Source organism: Physeter macrocephalus, chromosome 2, assembly GCF_002837175.3.
Source record: "Physeter macrocephalus isolate SW-GA chromosome 2, ASM283717v5, whole genome shotgun sequence".
NCBI classification, from domain to species: domain Eukaryota; kingdom Metazoa; phylum Chordata; class Mammalia; order Artiodactyla; family Physeteridae; genus Physeter; species Physeter macrocephalus.
Window position 1 is genome coordinate 73,423,252 of NC_041215.1, and position 25,803 is coordinate 73,449,054.

Here is a 25,803-nt window from a genome sequence, read left to right on the forward strand (position 1 = left end):
CCCTCCCCACACCCAGCAGTAGTCCCCCCAGGCTGTGACCTGAAACCTTCACAGCTACTCTAAGAAGCCACTCCCAGCTGGAGGGCTGTTGCAGGGAGGAAGGAGGCAGGGGGAGGGGAAAGGGTAGAAGGCAGAGACCCCAGGCCACGTAATCAGCAGCAAGGTGATTGCGGGATGTGTCTTTTGACAGTTGAGTTAGATGTGCCCCGCCGGTTATGATGGGACTCGATTTAAATACACTTTCTTGATCGCAGAACTTCAACTATGTGGACAGTGGTTACACTTGACAGGATGATTTGTTATAGCACAACTTATATATTTCAAATGGAAATAGTATCAAAAAATTAGTATCATTTACAGTATCTTACAATAAACTGCCTTTGAATGGGAGATTCCTTTCCAGTACTTTGAGGTCTACAAGACGTATCTAGAAAATTTACTACTGTGGAAAATGAAGACGACTGCTTAAGTTGAATGGGGGGTAAGGGAGGGCCTGTGGTTTTTCTTTTTGATTAATTGCTGTAACACTGTCCTTCAAGAGGCTGAGGGAGTTTCATATTTTCTTTAGACATCATTAGGCGCCGAAGCTCTTGCAGGACAACTTTGATGCTATATGAATTCTGCCACTTTGCTAGCACTGATATGGCTCTTGGGTCCACCACTCCATTAGAACTATTAACTCCATTCATATTAATTTTTGTTACAAATCTTACAAAGGGGAGTGCTTCTGGGTATTTATTTAGGTCCACATTCTATTTTAAGGCTGTGTATTCAGTTTTCATAAACTGTTCTTGGAGACCCAATTATCATCCCTGTCCATCTTGTAAGTGTCATGTCTTTGTCATCTTCTAGACCCCAGCTAACTGTGCCATCTCCTACTCCTTTCTGGCCTACTTCGAGTTCTTCCAACAGTGGGAAATTGCGAGGGAGAGTATAATTGCTTTACAATGGTGTGTTAGTTTCTGCTTTATAACAAAGTGAATCAGTTATACATATACATATGTTCCCATATCTCTTCCCTCTTGCGTCTCCCTCCCTCCCACCCTCCCTATCCCACCCCTCTAGGTGGTCACAAAGCACTGAGCTGATCTCCCTGTGCTATGCGGCTGCTTCCCACTAGCTAACTATTTTACGTTTGGTAGTGTATATATGTCCATGCCACAAGGACCTCTGATTAATCAGAAAAATTGTTCCCTTCATTACATTGCTAAAGAAAGATTAAAAAGTAATGACTGATTATTATAACATTTACTTTTTGCCATTAATCCTAATAGTTAGATAAATTGGAAGTAAGATATTAACTAGTTCTGAATTAAGCTTTGCTATTTTATTTATCCATGGAAATTATTGTTTTAATTAAAGATACAACCACAGTAAATAGCAATAAGTGGTCTCAAGACCTATGTAAACTACCAGTTACTAGGATTGCATATATATTAGATACAACTAACATTGGTATTAAAAGAGGAAGGACCTCTAGGACTCTGAATCAAATATTTTTACTTGTTATTAAGATGGTGCCTGCCAACAGGCTGCTCACAAATAACCCATTAGAGTTATAAAGCAAGAATTTATTTTAGTTTATTAATGGAAAGTTAATGAGTAGAAAGCATGGCCTCTATCTCTCCTTCTCCCTGCTTCCTATCCCATTATAAATACACATCTTTTCTTCATTTTCTTTGGGAAAAAAATTTTAGTGTTCCAGTTTATCTTATGTAAGCAGAAGATTAACACTTAGAAATGTACGTGTAACATAAAATGGCCAGTTAGTAAGCATGGGGCCATGTCTGGACTAAAAAGCATTTTGATGCAGCCTCCAGAGAAGCTTTTGTCAAAGAATAACAAACATATGAAGTAACCAAATAGTCCATCCTGAGGTCAATTTGTTGAGAGGTCTATAGACCCAGGTTGTCTCAAAGGAGTTGACAACAGCCTGCTTTGGACATATGTAAATAACATGCTGGCAAAAGCATTATTGATGAACTGGCACAATTTGATGAAAATATCAGACCAAAGTGATGAAAGACCAAAGAAGAAAATTAAGATTTGCCTGTTTTTTAAAACATGGTAATTTTTAAAAAGAATTTATATTTTGACTCTTTTTAAATTCTGGGCAATTTGACCTGTAATGAATAGTTGCATATTTGTGATTATATGTCTATAATATATATTAACAAATTATTAAAAACTGTTTGCCTCCAATACAAAAAAGGGGAAGTTGTAATATATCACTTCCTGAAATTACTTTTGACTGGATGTCAAGACAAGCAACTGGAATAGGACCTGATGCTGGAAGTGCATTTTCCCAAATGATAGACATACAGTAACCTGAAGCATCCTGCCCAGGACTGTGGTCTGGACCTGCCAGATGAACCCCTCTGCACCTTAATGGCCCAGCCCTTGTGTTGAATGCACACAGTGGTCTTCTTGCCTCTGGAGTGCTTTATCACCCTCCATCATTTTCTACAACATGTGAATAAAAATGGCCTCTGTTTGGAAAAGTTTAAGTCAAATCGAGAAATGAACTTGATTCCCAATCCACCATAGTATAAGAGAAACTGAGTGGTTTGAAAATACTTTTGTGTTACTTTGACACACTGGCTCTCAACCCTGTCATACTCCAAGCCCCATTTTTATAGCAAATATTTTATGAGACATCTTTATTTGCCTCAAAGAAATTCCAAGATAAACTACCTGCACAGACTATTTAAAGAAACAAATATAATGCTCTGCCTGTAATATAAGGGAAAAGAACATAAATGCCCTGGAGTACAACTGCATAGGTGACATAATGAAGTAATCAGACACCTGCGTCTATCCAGAGGTAGACTCACTGGAGACTCATAGTGAATGTGGCAGCTACAAAGGCTGACTGATATGGGTGAGTGTATTGGGAACTCAAATGCCTTGTGATGTTACTTTTCAAAATAGTGAACAACTCCTGGCAAATTAAAAAAAAATTGAACAAAATACAGCATTTCCTCCATTCACACAGCAGTTGCATTCCTGATAAATTCAGTATACACTAGAACCATACCCAAAATACTTTGTGTTTTACTCTGTGTAAAAAAGTTAGGTTACAGGCTTCTGTAATTATACCCAGGTGTTTTACCTTCATGCATATGTGAAAACCAGGTAGAATGGGGACTACTCCGTACATTGCAGTGTCTAGCGTCCCTGGCCTCCACCTACTAAATGCCAGAGCACCCTCTCCATTTTTATGACAACCAAAACCATCTGCAGAGATTCACAAGGCACCCGCAAGGGATGGTACCAATGCCACTGAGAGCTTTGCCTGGTTCTCAGCATGGCACGTGATCACTCATCACTTCTACCCTACCCCAGTCCTGTTAAAGTCTGAAGTACAGCAATACTGTTAAAGCCTGAAGTATAGCAATACTGACTTCCTATCAGAAAAATTCATACCAAGGGATTTTATAACCTTTGCTAAAAAAAAATAAGGAATCACAAAATTATTTGAAAATTCAAGCCTGATCATGTTTCTTCCTTGATCAAAACTTCAGTGGAGGGCTTCCCTGGTGGCGCAGCGGTTGCGCGTCCGCCTGCCGATGCAGGGGAACCGGGTTCGTGCCCTGGTCTGGGAGGATCCCACATGCCGCGGAGCGGCTGGGCCCGTGAGCCATGGCCGCTGGGCCTGCGCGTCCGGAGCCTGTGCCCCGCAACGGGAGAGGCCACAACAGAGGGAGGCCCGCATACCACAAAAAAAAAAAAAAAAAAAAAAAAAAAACTTCAGTGGATATTTATTTATTTATTTAATAGTTGATTTACAATGTTGTGTTAATTTCTGCAGTACAGCAAAGTGACTCAGTTATACATATGTATATATACATATTCTTTTTCATATTCTTTTCCATTATGGTTCATCACAGGATGTTGAATATAGTTCCCGGTGCTATAGAGTAGGACCTTGTTGTTTATCCATCCTTGATCATTTTTAAAATTCAAATAGTTTTTAAGGAGCAGATCCTTTTAGTCAAACAAAAATCTTACATGAAAACACAATATATAAAAGAGATAAAAGCAGTTCTGTTCTGCTTAGAACTAGGGAGAGGACCTGGCACCTTACCCACCCAAGCCTCTCCTTAGCAGTGTCTGAGGCAATCCCACAAAACCTTTCATCTAGGGCTCTAAGGAACACTGTTTGGAAGGCACTGACTTATAGGATTCAGGCTCCCAGGCTCTAGCCCCAGAACGTCTCCCTCACAGTTGACACTCACACTATAGCATCCAACCATACCTACTAGGGGCCATTTACCTCCAAATGTCTGCTGCCCTTTACTTTTGTTTTCACTGCTTCTTCTCCCCTGAACTCATCTTAATCACCAAGCCTACCCATATTCTCTCAGCTCTCTGGGATGTTTTCCTTCACATAGCTAGGTAATCAGGCTCTTTATTCTCTGTGTTTCCATCTGTTCTGCCATCCATCATGGGTCTAATAATGACAGCTGGCATTGGTTGATTGCTTGCAATGTACCAGGGCATTTTATAATCTCTTTCTTGTTTTAACACAAGTCTTCCTCATAATAATCCAATGATATAGGTACTAATGGTGTCCCCATGTTATAGATGAGGAAACTGAGGCCCAGAAAAGCTAAACAACTTTCCCAAGGTTGTTTGTAACTTGGAAGCGGAGGAACCACAATCTGAATTTAGGTAACCTATGTGATCTGATTATCATGCCTTTTTTCCCACTATCTTCTCCTCATTGGGAATTCCTTGAAGCATCAGTCACATCTTACTCATCTTCCTGTACCCAGCACTCAATAAGCCTCAAAAAATGCTATTGAAAGAATCAAAATGAGTGCTTCCTTCATAGACTCAGCCCAGTGAGGTACTTTAACTCAAAAATTCATAAAATGTTTACTGGCCTTCTTATAATGATTTCTCCTTTTCCCGCTTTCATTACTTTATTAAAAGCTGATAAAACTAACAATGTTAGATCACAGTGCAGCAAGCAGTGTGCAGCTCAGATGGTCATAGAAATTGAAAATATTTAAAAGAAAATTCAATTAATAGATTTATAATTGTTTTCTGAACAAACTTCCAGTTAATATATCAAATGTGCTTATTCAATAGGGAATCTGTTTCATGTAATACATAGTTTTCGTGTTGCTATATTAAATAGGTTTGTTTCCTGTACTAAAATAAGGATAAATATATTTCTTTTCAGGGGGGGCTTTATATCTTTTTTTTATTTTTTAAATTGAGATATAATTGACATATTTTATTAGTTTGAGATGTACAACATAATGGTTCAATATTATGTGTTGTAAAATGATTGCCACAATAAGTCTACTGAACATCCATCACCACATACAATTTTTTTCCTGTGATGAGAACTTTTAAGATGTCCTCTCTTAGCAGCTTTCAAATGTGCAACACAGTGTTGTTAACTATAGTCATCATGCTGTATATCACATCCCAGGACTTAGTTATTTTAGAACTGGAAGTTTGTACCTTTTGATCACCTTAGTCCGTAATAATTCATAGGAGTATATTCATAGGAGTGCATATATTTCTATTTCAACTTTTCCAAAGACTCAGTTTTATTTTTATTAATTATATGTAATTTCAAACCTTTCTAACCTTTATTATACCTATTCTTTTACTCACCCACTTATGCAGTTACATTTCTTTTTCCCCAGCATATTTTCTTAATTCAGGCCTTTTGTAGAACTCTCTAAGAATTTTCCAGATCTTGAGATTTCAGAGCTTCCAGTAGTTAAGACTGTGGGTCTCAGAATCTGTCAGCCTTGGCTCTGCCTTTTACTAGCTGGATGACACTGAGCAAAGTTACTCATCATCTCTGAGCATCAGCTTTCTCATCTGTGAAACTGGATTATACTTGTTCCTGTCTCAATGTCTTTAAAATGCTTACCTCAATGAGTGGCTCATACTATGTTCTCAGTAAATGTTAGTTATTTGTAACTTTCATTTTTCTCTTGGCGGGGAGAGGCTGCTTTTTTAGAATAAGTGTCTCAACTTTCTCTTAGACTGAGTACCCGTTGTTACTTCCCTTCTGGCAAGTAGCATAGACTTCTTTTTTAGCTCCCCTTTATTGATAGAATGTGTTATCTGATATTGGTCTTGCTAACTCATAAACATGTGAGTTCCTTCTACTTAATAAACCATGTTAGTGCCTAAATTACTTTTTTTTTTTTAACTGCTCTTTGGTGAAACCTTGGAGCTTGGCATTTTCTAAATGCTAATTGTTTCTTTTCTCACTCTGGTAATTCATCCCAAACACATACTTTTGATGAAGGATTAGTTCTATATAAATATTTTGTGAATCAAAAATATCACATACAAAGTTAAACCTTTGTTCTGAATGTAGGGAAGATTTATAAATACACATCACATTAGAGTTGCCATATTGTCAAAAACCCAAGAAGAGGACGTTTTTGTTTCTCCAGTTCAGTAGGCTGATATGTAAAAAGTCATTCACAAGTCAGTCTGTTTAGATGTTTTGTATTAAAATCCAGAATGAGAATAAAGATTTAATCTCTCTCTCTCTCTCTCTCTCTCTCACACACACACACACACACACACACGCACACGCACACGCACACACACACAGAAGATAGTGCTTTGCCTGCCCTCGTAAGCACACATCAAAATCTGCTAGTGGTTTGCATGAGGCACAGGGGCAGGTGGGCAGGCAACCTTTCTAATTACTGAATAACTAAATAACCGGGTTTCCAAAGCATTCAGATCCTGGATGAGGATTTTTTTAAGGGGATGGGGAATTAAACCTATCCCTCCATTTTTGTCCTATGTTATTATGTAGTTAAAATGTTTTTCCAATATCTTCTAAGTTCACAGATTCTGAAAGAGCTAGGTGTTTAGGATTCATGTGGTTTTTAGTGAGTGAAATATATATCTCAAGAGATTCAGATTTGTCTCAGCCAAGACCACAGAAAATGCCAGGGGCAGAGCTAGAATGTGGACTTGGAGACATTTCTTACATTTCCCTGATTACTGATGCAGAATTTACTTTTTTTTCAAAAAACTGAAACCATTAAGAAATCTTTCTCATTATACTTCTGGTGAAATAAAATATATAAAATAAAAATATAATACAAACTAAGATGCACATAGTTGCAGAAGTTTGATCTAATATATAGAAATAAAGTACTTTTGTGATTTTTCTATGAATGTTTTCAACCATTTAAAAATTTTAAAGCTAAATCATTAATTTTTATAATTGCAAGGTTGCTGTTATTGTTTAACCTGGCATAAAACACGGCAACAAAGGCTGTGGCAAGGAGCCCTGTATTACCAGAAAGGTAGGGTATGGAATGGAATGAAAGTAAGGGGAGGAGGTCCAGTGGACTACACTGTGGTGAGCACACAACTTAGGAGAGGGCCACGTAATGTGGAAATATTAACCCGATCATAGCGTTTTGCTTTCAAGGAGTGATGCAGCCTCCAGATACAATATTTTTCCATACATCCCCCAAATCTGCTTTACATAAGCATTTTCTGCTGGATCAAGCAAAGAGTTAGAGTCCAATTATTTTTTCCTCATTTGGTTTTAATGACCCCATAGTCTATGAAACCATTGCCATTGTGAAATACCTCGCAACCTTCTCACTCTCCATGAATCTTGTTGACTCTCTGAGAAGAAATTCACATGGCAGCCCATGGGCTTCTTAGGAGTTTCCATGATGGGTAAGGCTGGGGTCTACAAAGTCACAAAGATTTGGGTCCCAGATCATCACCCAAACTCTTTGAGTTTTTAATGGTGTGACCTTGGCAAGTTACATTTCTGAGCCTTAGTTTATTAATTTGTAAAATGAGAATAATCTTACCTCATAGACTCACCATAAGGATTAAATATGAAGATATATGTGAAAGGCTTAAGCACAGTCCTGACATTTAAATAAGTAGCATTTTTGTTGAACCATAGAAGTTTCTTTCTCATTTCACTATACATCACAGACATGATTGATTTGCATAGAAATGGACTTGGTGTTCACCAAATTACCAATAATGATATTGGCTGGTTTATATTAGAGTCATCCCATTTGACTGAACTTTATTAACCACAAATCACAGAGAAAATAAACATGAGCACCAAAGAAATAGAAGGAATTTATGAAGAAATGTACAATGGGTGTAAATGAGAAAGTAAAATAAGCACTTAATCAAAATAAGCCTAAAGCAGAATCCTTGTACATTAGACAAACTGCTGCAAGAACTAAATTCTAAACCTTTGCACCCACAGCCCTTACACACCTCACCTAGCTTGCATGGGACTGAGTTTCCTCATTTATAAGACAGGGACTGAATTAAATCATCTTCCGGGCCCCATTCAGTTCTAATATTCTAGACTTGTCTTGAACTGGAGAAGCAAATCCAGTGCTTTAAAAAAATCCTATTTCTTTAACTTCTATGAAGCAAGTATAACTGTAATGTTTCCAACTAGCAGTCCTTTCACTCATTTATGCAAAAGCTTTGCGGAATTCAATCTGAAAGACCATGGGCAAACCCAGGTCATATCTCCAAAGTCAAACCGATAGTGGCTGTTGACCACGAAAAACATCTGGAAAGCATCTGCTACAGTTCACGCAGGGGCTCTCACATTCAGACTATTCCCTTAGGACATTCAGTGTCCTAAGTAACCGTGTGACTGCCTGGAGTGCCTTTCATGTGGATTTTCCAGGACAAGGATACTGCCAGAGGACAGTGTATTTAGGGATGGCCTTACGGCAAGCAGAGGCATGCAGTAGGGGTTTTCTGGAAGTTATTTTAAGCCAGAAAGTGCTACTTCCAATCAGCACCGCAATTAATTAATCAGTTTCTGTATTCTAAAACCAAGATTGGAAGGCCTAGTCTGTGTGCATCACAGTAGCAACAGAAGAGCGAGCGTGGGTCCTACTGCTGAGGTGCTCATGGCACAGTGCAAGAAGCAGGCGCACGAGCGTACGATTGCTGCACGGCGTGGTGAGGCCCAAAGCAGAGGAGCCAGCCCTGAATCCAAGGCTGACGCATAAACTCTGTCATCAATGCAGTTTGTTTTCAGAACAGTGAAGGGTGATGCTGAACTGTACTTTCTTTTGTTCTGTTTTCCATTGAACCATTCTGTAAAGTGATCTCGTCAAGATAAATCATATTGAATCAGTTCCATATTCAAATAGTTCCAGAATAATGAATTTTTATGTAAAAAAAAGTCACAGCTATTTTGCTTCCTGTCTTTTCCATCCAATTGGGGACCAAGTCCTTTAATGTTTCCCTTGTTATTGTATGACTCCCTTCTTCCCATCCTGTTCCTATTGCCCTAGATTTCATCCTCTTTGTCTCTTGCTTTGGCTCTTGTGCCCTCCCTGTCTGTGCTTGCCTAGTTCCAATTCATTATCACCTTTGTGACCTGATACTTTAACTAAACTATTTTGATCCAATGGAATAAGCTTTCTCAAAAAGACAAAATAAATAAAATATTAAACTTTCAACCAGTTAAAAGATCAAATAAGGTGTGAAACTAATTCTTCATGTGGATCCTAAATGTTATTTCATCTCACCCCATCCTTCATCCTATAATTGATGCCATGTCAAAAAACTGGTCCAGTTTGCATTGGCAAATTAAAATCTCCTGCCTCTCCTCACATGGCTACCAGAGCACTTCTCCTAAAACATTTAACCCCTCACCCTGCTTGTTTGCTTAAAACTCTTCAATGACCTCTAACATTGCCAAAGAAAAGGGTTTCAAACTTGAACATGTGTGGGAATAATCTAAGCGGTTTTTGTTGTTGTTGTTGTTTAAAGCAGAGTCTCAAGGCTAAACCCTCCCAAGATTCTGATTTAGTAGTTCTGGGGTGTAGAGCCTAAAGGATCCAGCCCACTATGGCATGGGTGCCCTTTTTCCTGGCATCTCCTCCAGTTCTACTCTTCCCTTGCTGTAAATTCCTTGCAGACAATAACCTACTATGTCCCCGTACCTAGCAAAAAATGGATGGCTCAGGAAATTGATGGCTTTCCATAATTACCTTTAAATGAAAGAAAGAAGCAATATGTATACTCAAAAGTATTCTGGCTGATTTGATAAAACTAGAAATGTGAGATTTTGACAAATATCTGAAATGAATGCATCAATTGGTCGAAGATTGAAAGAAAACATATGGAGCATTCAGCTTTGGTTGTGATTAACATCTATTTCTGATTATCCTTAGGGAAAAAAATTCTAATTTATGATGATTGTGAAGATGATTTATAAACATATAGGTTTTGAGAAAAACAATTCACTTGCTTTTCATTTTCAGCATTTTAATTTACAGAGATTCCCTAAACGCTTTAAGGCAGTTAGAGCAAGAATAAAATTATGTTGCTCATTTGTGACAGGGTATTAAGGTTGTCAGGCACAGTGCCTCCTTAAAGTGCTTATTTTTAATTGCATAATGGTGATAGGCACCAAAGACTTTCTGAGGAAGGTGTGGAGGTGATCCAGATGAATGTGAACCTGGCCTTCTTCAAAGTTCATAAAGCCCTGCCCCTGTACAGTTCCAGCCAGGGGAATCTTGCTGTAACCCACTTTGCCAGGATGTTGAATCTGTTATAAAGTGATAGTGACGACACAACTACATCTAAGACGATCCAGGTACTGAAGTGCCATGTGTGATTCCATGCAAGGAACTGTGGTTCACAAGATCATAGAAGAATAAAAATTATTGTTATTTTATTTTTGTGTTTTGGCCATAGTGAATGGGAAGATACATTAATGCATCCACAGTGACGTGCATATTCTTCTCTCTATCTGGAACATTTTCCCTCTTCACACAACTATTTCTTGCTTATCCTTTAGATCTCATCTTGGAATCAGTATTTTCCGGGAACCCTTCCTGGGCACCACCACTGGGATTGATAACCCCTCCTGAATGTCATCTCTCTTCATTCCCTCGTTCTGGTCTTTATCACAGCACCTAGTGCGATCCATTGATATTACACATTTACTTATTGGCCTCCCCATTTGACCATGAGAAAGAAATGCTATCATATTCTCCATTGTACCCACAGTGTCTAGAATAAAGCCTACAATAAGACAGATATAGAATAAACATTTGTCAAGTGAATCAATGATTTATGTGTATTTATTAGATCCAAATCACTTAGTATCATCACAGTCTAAAAATTACTTCAATTTTTATCTTGTTCTCCTTGTTTTTGTACTTCCGGCCCTAAAAAAATTACCCAGTGTCTGATTTAACTTCTAAAGAGGCGTAAATTGTATAGATTGGAAGGTCTAGGAGGGCAACAATCTGCCTTCAGTCCTGGCTCTACCACCAACTAGCTAAGTGATTTTTACAGATCACTATGCCTTTCTGTTGTTTATTTTCCTCACTTAGAAGAGCGGATTTCCAGCCCAAAGATTCCATAAGTCCAAAAAAGAAAATCTTCATATTTCAGGCAAAATACCTACTCCAGTGATAAGTCTAAGCCTTGATTGTTCTCCAGCCATGTGATAGAAGTTTTCTTGGTGATATTTTGTAACACTAACAAAGATCCAGTGGCTTTAAGCATATAGCATTTTTTTCTGTATTCTAAGCAGAATTAATATGAAAAGGTAAAGGTGACTTTGTGCCTAGTGGTGATGGCAGCAGCTTGGTGGTCAGATCAGGTAGCACTGATGCCAAATGTGGGCGGGTTTGTTAACAGAGTTCACACAGCCATCTGTGGTACATGTGTTGCTCTCCCGTCAGTTAATCATCGCCATCTGGGGATCATGAAAAGTGGACAAATGACAGTGAAAGGTATGAAATCGACATCAACCACACCACTGGATAGGAGTTACAACATGACCTCTTCCTTATCTAAACTGTAGAAATTGGGCAACAACACATTACCTTCATTTCCTCTCAGTTTATATAAGCGTTTAAAGAATATAGAATATAAGAATATAACAAGATGCTGTACATGGAAATCTTGGTAAGTTGTAAAATGATTATGCAAATGTTAGGTCTTACACAAAATCAGACTGTCACAGAGCCATCCGTGAAACACCCTGAGAGTCAGTCAGTCTATAAATATTTATCAAGCACATAATATGTGTCAGATACAGTTCTAGGCATGGTGCTAAAAGAAGCTTGTCCATTATTCTAGGTAGTGTAAACAGAAAACAAACACAGGAAAATAAATAAGCAGGCAAACAGACGAACAAATTATCTTGAGAGGGCTATTTTAGCAAGGCTCTCAAGGAAAGACCTAAAAGGTATCCTTTGAATTGAGAGCTGTTAAGATCTGAGGAAGTTCATCCTAAGCAGGTACAAAGGACCTGAGGTAGGAATGAGCTTGGCATGTTTAAAGAATGGAAATAGGCTGCTGAGGCTAGAAAATAGAGAAGTATGCACAAGAGGTAGAATATGAGACAGAGACAGAGGAAGGGGCCAAGGGAAGGAGTTTGGGTTTTAGTCTATGCAGTGGAACACCACTGGAAAATCTAGAGCACTGTGGCCATACACCTAGTGGCCCCAAACTACTGCTCTCTGAGCTACTTTTTCCCTCCAGAGGAAAGGGCTAGACAGACAAGCAGTCTCTCCAGCAAATTTAAACCAACTAAGAACACACAATGTTTTGTTTGCTTTCTAAAACCTATTAAATATTTTATTCTACCTGCTTCACTTAAATGAAAAGGTCACTTTTAATTATTTTATTATTGGTTTGCTTTCCTGAAAATCAGAATAAGATCAGGAGTCATTTGCAATAAGTAGTGACTATCAGTTTGTGATCCTGGAATTCAAAGTGACGGATTATTAGAATTCTTTCCCTGCTTTGACTTGTTAATTACTTTTAATATTCTCTTTTGAGAGAAATTCAAGGTAGGAAGATTAGACAGTGCATTAGGATTTATGAACAGCCCGTTTTAATAAAAACTTTTAAGACTTTATGTAAAATTAGGTTTACTAATAAAAACATATGCTGCATGCCATCCTGATATTCTCATACATTTATCCACCATTATTTACTGGGCTTTCTAGTCTTACATTTTATTTAGAATCTGATCTTATAGTTTTCATCCGAGCAAAAATCTCATCTATTTAAATTTAAAATTGGTACAGCGACTATGGAGAACAGTAGGGAGGTTCCTTAAAAAACTACAAATAGAACTACCATACGACCCAGCAATCCCACTACTGGGCATATACCCCGAGAAAACCATAATTCAAAAAGAGTCATGTACCAAAATGTTCATTGCAGCTCTATTTACAATAGCCAGGACATGGAAGCAACCTAAGTGTCCATCAACAGATGAATGGATAAAGAAGATGTGGCACATATATACAATGGAATATTACTCAGCCATAAAAAGAAATGAAACTGAGTTATTTGTAATGAGGTGGATAGACCTGGAGTCTGTCATACAGAGTGAAGTAAGTCAGAAGGAGAAAAACAAATACCGTATGCTAACACATATATATGGAATCTAAGAAAAAAAAATGTCATGAAGAGATTAGTGGTAGGACAGGAATAAAACACAGACCTACTAGAGCATGGACTTGAGGACATAGCACAGGGAGATCAGCTAGGTGGTTTGTGACCACCTAGAGGGTTGGGATAGGGAGGGTGGGAGGGAGATGCAAGAGGGAAGAGATATGGAAACATATGTATATGTATAACTGATTCACTTTGTTGTAAAGCAGAAACTAACACACCATTGTAAAGCAATTATACTCCAATAAAGATGTTTAAAGAAAATTTTAATTTTTAAAAAATTTTTAAATTTTTTATTGAAGTATAGTATGTTGTGTTAATTTCTGCTGTACAGCAGAGTGACTCAGTTACACATATATATACATTCTTTTTTATATTCTTTTCTATTATGGTTTGTCCCACGATATTGAATATAGTTCCCTGTGCTATACAGTAGGACCTTTTTGTTAAATTTGAAATTTTAATAATCAAAAGTGAAACACAATATTAGAAAATTCAGTGATGCTTTATTAATTCATGTGTATTTCTATCTGATTAGCCATTAGAAGAATCTATATACATTTTTTCTGTTTTAATTCCATAAAATTTTTAAAGAGTATGATTTTAAAGGTCAAACCTGAGTTACCAGGGTCAAACCAATTCTTTCTCCTTGCTAGATTGTTACTTATTTAAAGATTTTGTTTTTGTTTTTAATTGGAAAGAACAATATTTGAATAAAAGTAAACTCCTCAAAGCTAGTCAAGTCTTTAAAAAATAGTATTTAAGCAATCTGGAGTGTGCACAATCATATGTTGGTCCCATACCGGCTCGTTCCAACACGGCTGCATGCACTCAGGCATGCACACACAGAGTAAATTAATATCTTCATTCCCTAATATACGAGGCTTCTAGAAAAGTGATGACCAAGTATAAATTTTTGGGTTCTGACTATTCTTCATTTAGGGCCACTGCTTCCTCTCTGCAAAATTCACCTCTGAGCAAGTCAGTGTCAGCTCCCTGTAATGTGCAACAATCATAACTTCACACAGAGAGAAGCTGAAGGGGTGCCATGTCTAGGCAGACATTTTTAAATAAGCCAGGAAAAAGTGTTTGTTACCATTTGAGCATTTTTCAATATTCTGATGTGGGTGTGCTTAAGAGGTCTCAATATCAATTCAGACATCTTATAATTTAGAAAAAGCTTTCCGATTTATTTAACGATATTCATAAATTTTGCTCTGTATCTGAGTTACAAATTCCTATACAGAACTTGAAAAGCTCTATTAGACAAGTGTTGGCCTTTTTTTTTTTTCCTTTCCAAACTGCCTTTGGAAGAATTAGGAAACAGAATAGATGTTCTAAAGCCAGCAACTCTCTTGTGTTATTCTTTTGAAAGAGTGAACTTGAGACTTATCATATAACCAGTGTTTTAAAGAAAAATTATAGAGTATCCTGAATTGCTTAAGCTACATCTCTAATTTAACAGTGAACATATTTAAATGAAGATGAGCTAAAGGGTTTGGTAGTCATGGCAACATGATATGAAAATATACCATGTCATTCAAGTCTATTAGAAAAAAATATATTATCATTCCAAAGGTTTCTGTTGCTACTTTAAATACTGACTGTAGAAGAGAAAAGAAAAGAAGAGGATGAGAGAATAGATGAGCTGTGAAATATTCTAATTTTTTTATTACAAAAATGCTGGTTTGAAAATAATGTGATCTAAATTCTAAATAAATTTAACTACAAACAAAATTGATATTAAAAATAAAGAATATGAGAAAATAAACAGATATCAGATTTGCTACTTGACAAAAATGTGTTAAATCTACTTCCTGCAAGTAAGCTTCTAGAAGTGAAGAGTAATTTCATATTTTTAAGATTTAAATAAGTTGCTTTTAGAGCACATAATTTGTGACTATTCATATGAGAAACAAAACCTCAAAAACACAACTTTAACTAAGTTTAAACAAACATATGAGATATTCAGAGCTTTATTCAAAATCAGATGATTAAATAGTGATTATTGTAGATAATTTAAAGCACAGAAAGACAAAAATGTGAATCATCCAAATATTATATTCATAAAAAATACCAGCTAACATTTTGAGGTCTATTCTTAAAATTTTTCTGTGCTAGAAATATTTGGCTGTACATTTTTTCTCGTAAAAATAGAACCACACTATACTTTTTGTCTATAATTTGAAAGCCTGAGAGCCTGGCTTTTATGTCATACACACTTGGATTCTAGTTTCACCTCTCATTCCCACTCCCAAAGCTATGTTTTGAAGCCTGTCTCATTCCCACTCCCAAAGGTGTGTTTTGAAGGGAGCCTCTACTCCCTTATGTGAAAAAAGAATAGAATAAAAGCACCTCTAGCAAAGGACCATTTTCAGACCAGGAGATATCTAAAAAAAGACAGTCAATAAGTGCTATAACAGATCTGACAGAATATTAGAATTTTCTGCCAAAGATTTTAATGCAGACATGATAAAAATGCTTCAACAAGCAATTATGAACACACTTAAAACAAATGAAAAGGGCTTCCCTGGTGGCGCAGTGGTTGAGAGTCCGCCTGCCGATGCAGGGGACATGGATTCATGCCCTGGTCAGGGAAGATCCCACATGCTGCGGAGCGGCTGGGCCCATGAGCCATGGCCACTGAGCCTGCGCGTCTGGAGCCTGTGCTCCGCAACGGGAGAGGCCACACAATGAGAGGCCTGCATACCACAAAAAAAAAAAAAAAAAAAAAAAATGAAAAAAGTGGAATCTCAGTAAAGAAATAGAAAATGTAAAGAAGAACCAGATGGAAATTTTAGAACTGAAAAATACAATAACTGAAAATGTTAAAACTAAGTAGATGGACCCAACAATAGAATGGAGGGGATGGGGTGGGGGTGGGGGGGTGGGAAATCAGTGAACTGAAAGATAGAACAACAGAAATTACTCAGTCTGAACAATTGAGAAGAAATTGACTTAAAAAAAATATCAACAGAGCCTCAGGGACCTGAGGATATTAGACAAAAGGTCTAATATCCATATGATCAGATTCCTGAAAGGAGAGGAGAAAGAAGGCAGTACTGAAAAAGTATTCAAAGAAATAATGGCTGAAAATTTCCCAAATTTGACCCCAAAAAAGTAAACCTATAGATTCAAGAAGCTGAACAAACCCCAAATAGAATAAGTCTTAAGAAATCAACACCAAGAAACATTATAGTCAAACTTCTCAAATATAAAGACAAAAAAAATCTTGAAAGCAGTAAGGAGAAACACCTCATTTATAAGGGGAAAACAATTTGAATGACAATGGATTTCTCATCGGAAACCATGGAGGCCAGAAGTAAGTGGCACAACATTTTTAAATGCTGGAAAAAAAAAAAAAAAGAAAGAAAAGAACTATTAACCCAGAATCCTACATTCAGGAAAACATATCCTTCAGGAATGAAGGGGAAATCAAGACATTCTCAGTTGAGGGAAAACTAAGAAAACTTGTGACCGCAGACCTACCTTAAAAGAATGGCTTCAGAAAGTTCTCTAAACAGAAAGGAAACAATAAAAGGAGAAATTGTAGAGCAGCAGGAAGTAAGAAAGAACATGGTAAACAAAAATATGGGTAAATACAGTAGACTTTCCTTTTCTTCCTGAGTCTTCAGCAAAGGGTGAAGGCTAATCTCCTTATAAGGATTTCTGGACTCCAAAAGACATGAAGACTCATTGGAAGTCAGGTACAGAGGAGTGATGTGATCTGATCTGACATTTAAGAGGATCTTTCTGGCTGCTGTAGGGACACCAGAGTGAAAGCAGGGAGACCAGGACATAGTAACCCAGAGTGAAGTGATGGAGACCTAGACCAGGGTGTCTGCAGAGAAGGTGATAAGAAGTTATCTATTTCTGGGTACATTTTGAAGGTAGTGTCAACAGGATTTGCTGTTGATGATAGCAAGAGAAAAGGAGCAGCTTCATCAAGGACAATGATAAGATTTTTGTTTACAACAACTGGAAGAATTGCTAGCAGCTAATGGAAGAGGCTGCTGGTGGAGCAGACAATGGGGGAAGATCATGAGTTTAGTAAATAAGCCTATGAGAATTAAAATTTCAGAATATTTGAATTCCCTGATTATCTTCTCATACAAACATCCAAAGAGCCACATTTATCTATTTGTGTATTAGCGCCACTCTCAAATTTGGCAATTTGGAAATTTTCAAGGCCATTAACTAAGATTTGAGTGACGTATACCTAGTGATGCAATACAAGAGAAAAATGACAAAAACTGTAACTGAATGTTCAGATTCCATGATTTTTAAAAAAAACAGTGAAAGTAAATAGTTAATACACAAAAATATGAAAATTTATAAACATGATAAAATGCCAAATAAAAATTAACTATAAAATATGAATAGGCATACCTTAATATTCCAATGAAAATGATTACTAGGTAAAATTAATTACGATAAAATATTCAAGTGTAACAAACTATAGTGTAAAAATGAATAAAATTCAACCCATAATAGTTTAAAAGAAAGTGAAATAACATTTTTCAAAAAGTGAAATCTTTAAAAAGCAAAGAGTATTGGGCTTCCCTGGTGGCGCAGTGGTTGAGAGTCTGCCTGTCGATGCAGGGGACGCGGGTTCGTGTCCCGGTCCGGGAAGATCCCACATGCCGCGGAGCGGCTGGGCCCGTGAGCCATGGCCGCTGAGCCTGCGCGTCCGGAGCCTGTGCTCCGCAGCTGGAGAGGCCACAACAGGGAGAGGCCCGCGTACCGCAAAAAAAAAAAAAAAAAAATACCAACCAAAATATCAATATTTTAATTCTTCCAAATGGCACAAAATGCCAGAACAGCTGAATGGAAAACTTGATATCTAAATTCACAAATAAATAACTTTTGTTCTAGTGTCTTTTTAAGTAATTACAGCTAAATTCTAAAAAACCTAAAATCCTCACAAGTAGTTTAAGGTCTTGTTCTGTTGCATTTTTTTCCCTCTTCAGAGCTAGTCAGAACTTATATTTGCATCAGTATCACTTTTGTTCCAAAGTGCACTGAATTTAAACTGGCTTTGACCTACTTAATCCTTCCCACATGGGATGGGGACTCTTTTCTAACCACAGCTAAACATCCCATCTGCAAGTGTGACATTTACCTATATTGCCTACAGGTCCCATTGAAAAGTTATATTTTCTTTTAGCTGTGCAACCACTTTGTTTTTTCCATGAAAACATACTCAAAATAAGCTAACTTGTATTTTTTCACATTCAGTAAAATTAATACCAACAAAATAAAGATCATTACATGAAAATATTTTTTAAAACAGATTGTAGCATCACCATAAATAAAAAGGTTTAACCACTCAGAATTCATTAGAAGATTTTGTTTCTTTGTACTCTGTTGAACAAGCAGAATTTTTTGTTTTAGGGAAATGTAAATTTTTTAAATAATTTTTATTGGAGTACAGTTGATTTACAATGTTGTGTTAGTTTCAGGTGTACAGCAAAGTGAATCAGTTATACATATACATATATCCACTCTTTTTTAGATTTCTTTCCCATATAGGTCATTAGAGAGTATTGAGTAGAATTCCCTGTGCTATACAATAGGTCCTTATTAGTTATCTATTTTATATATAGTAGTGTGTATATATCAATCCCAATCTTCCAATTTATCCCTCCCCCTCCTTTTCCCTCTGGTAACCATGAGTTTGCTTTCTACATCTGTGACTCTATTTCTGTTTTATAATAAGTTCATTTGTACCATTCTTTTTAGATTCCACATATAAGCGATATCATATGATTTTTGTCTTTCTCTGTTTGGGTTACTTCACTCAGAATGACAATCTCTAGGTGTATCTGTGTTGCTGTATCTATAATGCTATGTCATTATTTCATTCTTTTTTTATGGCTGTGTAATGTTCCATTGTATATATGTACCACATCTTCTTTATCCACTCTTCTCTCAATGGACATTTAGGTTGCTTCCATGTCTTGGCTATTGTAAATAGTGCTGCAATGAACATTAGGGTGCATGTATCTTTTCAAATTATGCTTTTCTCCAGATATATGCCCAGGAGTGGGATTGCTGGGTCATATGGTAGTTCTATGTTCAGTTTTTTAAGGAACCTCCATACTATTCTCCATAATGGTTGTACCAATTTACATTCCTACCAACAGTGCATAAGGGTTCCCTTTTCTCCACACGCTCTCCAGCATTTATTGTTTGTAGTTTTTTGATGTTGGCCATTCTGACCAGTGTGAGGTGATACCTCACTGTAGTTTTGATTTGCATTTCCCTAATAATTGGTGATGTTGAGCATCTTTTCATATGCTTTTTGGCCATCTGTATGTCTTCTTTTGAGAACTATTTCATTCTCTGCTGTATCATCAGCACTTGAATTTTGCCTAGTACATAGTCAGATGTTCAATACACATTTGCTAAATAAATGTGTAATATGAGTTTCATGTATTTGAGGATATTTAATTCTGCTATGGAAGACAAGAAAATGGTACAGTTATGAGTAACTTAGTGTCTTTTAAGGCATAGGCAAAATTCATAAACTGTGTTAGGTATAAAGATAATGAATAAGCAAGTAGTGTGTGAAACATAGGCAGAACTATAAGACCTACAGATATGGATATAGGTATAGATGTTAGTTACCTATGAGACAAATTGGTCATGGATAGAGTAAGTAAAGCATGTATAACTAAGCACCTCTTATGCATCACATGCTAAATACATGTGAGGCATATGTGATGCTCCATATGTGGATTATTAAGTTGACCACCTTTTAATGACATACATCCTGGCAAATGAAACATATTGCTGCTCATCAGGCTAAACCTTTAACTGTGGCCAGGAATACTTGCCTCTTTTGTAAAGTATGTGTGTGTTGGTCTACGTGCCTTCCATCTGCCAAGCCCCTTTACTTGAACATCACCCTTGGTCCTTGTAACCACACCATCAGCAGCAAGATGGAGATAGGATATATAACATTGCATAATACAGAATTCAGGTGGAAGACTGCTTCTCAGCTTGCACTTTTCCTGTCACATCTTTTGCCTCTTTATTCTTGCTATGTGTTTAAAATGATTTAATGAACTGAGTAATTCAATCTTAATTTGGTCTTCCCTGGCCTTTGGGGTAATTTGCTTAATTGTGCACTTAGAGTCTACCTTGCATCATATCCATATGACATAATTCTCATAATATCAGTATATATGTGAATATGTATTACTTTGTAAAAAAAAGAGCATGAATACTCATTTTTTTTAAATTTAGAGCTCAGCACAATTCCCACTTTTTCTTCCCTCTGAATTGGTTTGAGAATCAAAGTTTGCTTGTTATTAACATAGTTGGTATAAGCTTTGTAAATGCCCCATAGTTTAAATTTTATGTCTTTCTTTGCACTTAAACAGACATTTTCACTTTAATAGATTTGGATATATTTCTGATTAATAATAATTTAAAAATAATAGAACTCTTCAAGAGTTTTAAAATTATCCCAAATCATAAAAATCAAATGCCAAGTGTCATCTAGTTGATAACTATAAATAAATGATTCTAAAAGAAAATAATATCTTAATTTTTTTAAATCATTGAATACTGCTATTTTAACTCAGTAAAGACATCATAGCCCGAAGGTAATCCAGGAGAAAACTGATGAGATGGGCTCTTCTTTCAAGTTCCCTAGATATGCAATTCAGGCCAATTTCCAACACGTTTTTTGAGCCATAAAAAGGAAGGAAGTCTGCAAGAGTGCAGACTGACAGCATGATAAGTAGAATTATAGCTCTTAAGGAAGCAAGAGCAACATAAGGGGTTGCTGAACTTGTGATTGAATCATCTGAGGCTATCAGTGGGAGCATTGAGATGTTGGTAGACTAAATGAGAATTCACAGTCCAAGAATGTCCAAGGTCCTGGTGCAAAACACTGTAGAGAGTTTGGCTAAATGGTTATCTAATCTCAGTCATTTCAAAAGCCTTTATTTTTAAAGAGCTAGACTCCCAATTGAATACCAACTTGAAAATCGGTGAAAGATAGAAACAAAAAAAGATACTAGCAGATGTTGTACCAGATGCTAATGAGTGTGGTAGTCTCTCTAAGCATAGGAAGCAGAAACCTAATATTTAAAAGGCACAAACCCTTGGGTTCATCCCTTCTTAAAGCCCCTTAGTGGAAAATTATGAGTGACCTTGAAAAGGCAAGGAAATCAATAGAACTTTAGGCTTCATCCAGCTTTATGAAGAGTGGCAAATAATGTCAGAAAGAGAAAGAAATACCATATGATATCACTTATATGTGGAATCTGAAATATGACACAAATGAACTTGTCTGTGGAACAGAAACAGACTCACAGACATAGAGAACAGACATGTGATTGCCAAGGGGGAGGGAGAGGGAGGGAAGGATGGATTGGGAGTTTGGGATTAGCAGATGCAAACTATTATATATAGAATGGATAAACAACAAAGTCCTACTGTATAGCATAGGGAACTATATTCAGTGTCCTGTCATAAACCATAATTTCCAAGAATATGAAAAATAATATATATGTATAAATGAATCACTTTGCTCTACAGAAGAAATTAACACAATGTTGTAAATCAACTATACTTCAATAGTAAAATAATTTTTTTAAGTGGCAAATAATGAAAAAGACTGTCTTCTTTAGTGTGCTCTATCAACATATATTCTGCTGTGAAAGCAGTGGCATAATTTGGAGGAAAGGAATTCTCCCAGTGACGCTTCATTCAGTAGATGACAAAAAGAAATACCCCTTTTATAGACTAAATACACTAATGTCAAATTCAGATATTTCACCGTGCTAATTGGCACTACAGATAATGCCTATACTTTCTAAATGTAAGCTGCTATCTGATTTCTTTACAATGTTTGATACTGTAGATTGTCCTCTTCTTGAAATATCTCTTTCCCCTGCTTTCATAGTACTACGTGTTTCCAATCTATTTCCAGCCCCCTTAGATTTCTGTTTCTTCTACTGTATTAGTTAGCTATTGCTGTATAACAAACCATCATAAAACATAGAGGCTTAAAACAACAATTTATTCACAATACTATTGGTCAGCTGGTCTAAGCTGGGTAATTCTTCTTTTCCATGTGATATTGGCTGGGGTTCCTTATGCAGCTATATTTACTAGGAGCTCAGCTGGGACTGGAACTTCTAAGTTGGCCTCACTAACATCTTCGCAGTCTCATCTACAGTGATAAGAACTGGTTAAGGTTGGCTGGGCCTTTCTTTCCATCAGGGTATCAGGAATGGTGGTGCAAACCTCTAAACGGAAGCTGCAAGACCTTCCAAGATCTAGGTCTGAAAATGTTCCAGTGTCGTTTCTACTATGTTCTATCAGTAAAAGCAAGTCACCAGTGTTGGGGGCAGCCAAGATGCAGGGTAAGGGGCCATAGACTATACCATATAATGAGAAGAATGGCAAAGAATTTGCAGCTCTCATTAATACAACACATCCATCTATTCCTCTATGTCTTCCCAACCAATCAGTATTTCTGTTGCTGAACATTTGGACCTTAACTCTCTACTTCTCTCCTTTAAAATTTCCTCATTTAGAGAACTTCATCTGAAAGCTCTTCAATATCCCCTGACACTTTCTGTATTTTGACCCTACTGATTGCTTTCATCCCCAGAATGAGCCATGCTGTCTGACATGACCTTTGCTCAAAACATTCCCTACCTTATCACTCTTCTCTCCACATCTGATTTACTCCTAATCTCTCTGTAGATCTCAAATTAAGCATCACTTCTAGAATATGTTCTCTAATCATCCAGGTCAGAGTTAAGTTGTATCCTATGCACTCCAATAAACTTTCATCTTCCCTCTTATTCCTGAATTCAATTTACTCTGCAGTGAAAGTTTCTAATTTGTAGACCAGCATTACCTAGTAGATATCCTTTGTATTCAGATTATTAAATATTCTCATAACCTTTTTCCTATTATCTGGCTATTTCTTACCAGTTATCCCCAAATGATTAATTCTTGGTTATCTTTAATCAATGGTTAATCTTTAAAAACAGTTCTTATTATATCACACAGGATAGATAATCAACCTATATTTGCTGAATGGAGGAGGTAATGAATCAATCAGTTTACAAACTCTTGCTCAAAACCTTCAATTGCTCTTGTTTACGAAAAGGTTCAGCCTGAGCAAGGAAACCCCTTTATAACCTGATCTTTCTATATATCTAAGAATATTTCCTGCTGTTTATCAAATATACCTTGGCCTTAATTTTTTTTTTACCAAACACAGTTATGTTTATTACTGCTTCTGCCTCTTATCTTTTTTTTAAAAAATATCTTTATTGGAGTATAATTGCTTTACAATGTTGTTAGTTTCTGCTGTATAACAAAGTGAATCAGCTAGACGTATACATATATCCCCATATCCCCTCCATATTGCGTCTCCCTCTCACCCTCCCTATCCCACCCCTCTAGGTGGTCACAAAGCACTGAACTGATCACCCTGTGCTATGCTACTGCTTCCCACTAGCTATCTATTTTACATTTGGTAGTGTATATATGTCCATGCCACTCTCTCACTTCATCCCAACTTACCCTTCCCCCTCCCTGTGTCATCAAGTCCATTCTCTACGTCTGCGTCTTTATTCCTGTCCTGCCCCTAGGTTCTTTTGAACCATTATTTTTTAAATTCCATATATATGTGTTAGCATATGGTATTTTTTATTCTCTTTCTGACTTCACTATTTACAACAGAATCTAGGTCTATCCACCTCACTACAAATAACTAAGTTTCATATCTTTTTATGGCTGAGTAATATTCCATTCTGTATATGTGCCACATCTGCTTTATCCATTCATCTGTTGATGGACACTAAGGTTGATTCCATGTCCTGGGTAGTGTAAACAGTGCTGCAATGAACACTGTGGTACATGACTCTTTTTGAATTATGGTTTTCTCAGGGTATATGCCCAGCAGTGGAATTGCTGGATCACATGGTAGCTCTATTTTTACTTTTATAAGGAACCTCCATACTGTTTTCCATAGTGGCTGTATCAATTTACATTCCTACCAACAGTGCCCAAGGGTTCCGTTTTCTCCACACCTTCTCCAGCATTTACTGTGTGTAGATTTTTAGATGATGGCCATTCTGACTGGTGTGAGGTGATACCTCATTGTAGTTTTGATTTGCATCTCTCTAATGATTAGTGATGTTGAACATCCTTTCATGTGTTTGTTAGCAATCTGTATATCTTCTTTGCAAAAATGTCTATTTAGGCCTTCTGCCCATTTTTGGATTGGGCTGTTTCTTTTTTTAATATTGAGCTGCATGAGCTGCTTGTATATTTTGCAGATTAATACTTTGTCAGTTACTTCATTTGCAAATGTTTTCTCCCATTCTGAGGGTTATCTTTTCGTCTTGTTTATGGTTTCCTTTGCTGTGCAAAACCTTTTACATTTCGTTAGGTCCCATTTGTTTATTTTTCTTTTTATTTCCATTTCTCTAGGAGGTGGGTGAAAAATGATATTGCTCTGATTTATGTCATGGAGTGTTCTGCCTGTGTTTTCCTCTAAGAATTTTATAGTGTCCAGTCTTACATTTAGGTCTTTAATCCATTTTGAGTTTATTTTTGTGTATGGTGTTAGGGAGTGTTCTAATTTCATTCTTTTACATGTAGCTCTCCAGTTTTCCCAGCACCACTTATTGAAGAGGCTGTCTTTTCTCCATTGTATATTCTTGACTCATTTATCAAAGATAAGGTGAGCATATGGGCATGGGTTTATCTCTGGGCTTTCTGTCCTGTTCCATTGTTCTATATTTCTGTTTTTGTGGCAGTACCATATTGTCTTGATGACTGTAGCTTGGTAGTATAGTCTGAAGTCTGGGAGCGTGATTCCTCCAGATCTGTTTTTCTTTCTCAAGATTGCTTTGGCTATTTGGGGTCTTTTGTGTTTTCATACAAATTGTGAATTTTTTTTTTCTAGTTCTGTGAAAAAAGCCATTGGTATTTGATAAGGATTGCATTGAATCTGTAGATTGCTTTGGGTAGTATAGTCATTTTGACAATGTTAATTCTTCCAATCCAAGAACATGGTATATGTCTCCAGCTGTTTGTATCGTCTTTAATTTCTTTCATGAGTATCTTACAGTTTCCTGCATACAGGTCTTTTGTTTCCTTAGGTAGTTTTATTCCTAGATATTTTATTCCTTTTGTTGCAGTGGTAAATGGGAGTGTTTCCTTAATTTCTCTTTGAGATTTTTCATCATTAGTGTATAGGAATGCAAGAGATTTCTGTGCACTAATTTTGTATCCTGCAGCTTTACCAAATTCATTGATTAGCTCTAGTAGTTTTCTGGTGGCATCTTTAGGATTCTCTATGTATAGTATCATGTC

General features: G+C 36.7%; 1 pseudogene; it reads right to left on the reverse strand.

The window, feature by feature from the left end:
* Window positions 1-441: 441 nt before the first annotated feature.
* LOC102992678 (ubiquitin-conjugating enzyme E2 variant 1-like) overlaps window positions 442-25,803 on the reverse strand; it is a 51,528-nt pseudogene continuing 26,166 nt past the window's right edge.